This window comes from Camelus ferus, chromosome 1, assembly GCF_009834535.1.
Source record: "Camelus ferus isolate YT-003-E chromosome 1, BCGSAC_Cfer_1.0, whole genome shotgun sequence".
Lineage (NCBI taxonomy): Eukaryota > Metazoa > Chordata > Mammalia > Artiodactyla > Camelidae > Camelus > Camelus ferus.
In genome coordinates this window covers 3,971,620-3,971,973 of record NC_045696.1, presented here as the reverse complement: position 1 = coordinate 3,971,973, position 354 = coordinate 3,971,620, and positions in this window count along the sequence as shown.

Here is a 354-nt window from a genome sequence, read left to right as displayed (position 1 = left end):
TGGACCAGCAGCACTGGTTTCACCTGGGGCCTTGTTAGGAACGCAGGGTCTGTCACTGATGGAGCTGAGCTGGTGGCCCTGGGCCCTGAGCCCTGGCTGGTGAAGTACACGTGGCCCAATGCCCAGTCCCTGGGGAAGGTCGGAGGCATTTCCAAAATCAGAAGAGCTCTCCAAGAACATGGGATGGTTCTGAGCCTAAGGGTGTGCACTGTCCAAGTGGGTTCTTGCAGGATGGTCTGGACTTCCCTTCTTAGGGTGCTCAGGCCTGAATATGGAGAGAGGGTGACAACAGAGCAGCACAGAACACCTCCATCATCTCAGAAAGTCCCGCTGCGGAGCTCTGCCCTTGCTACG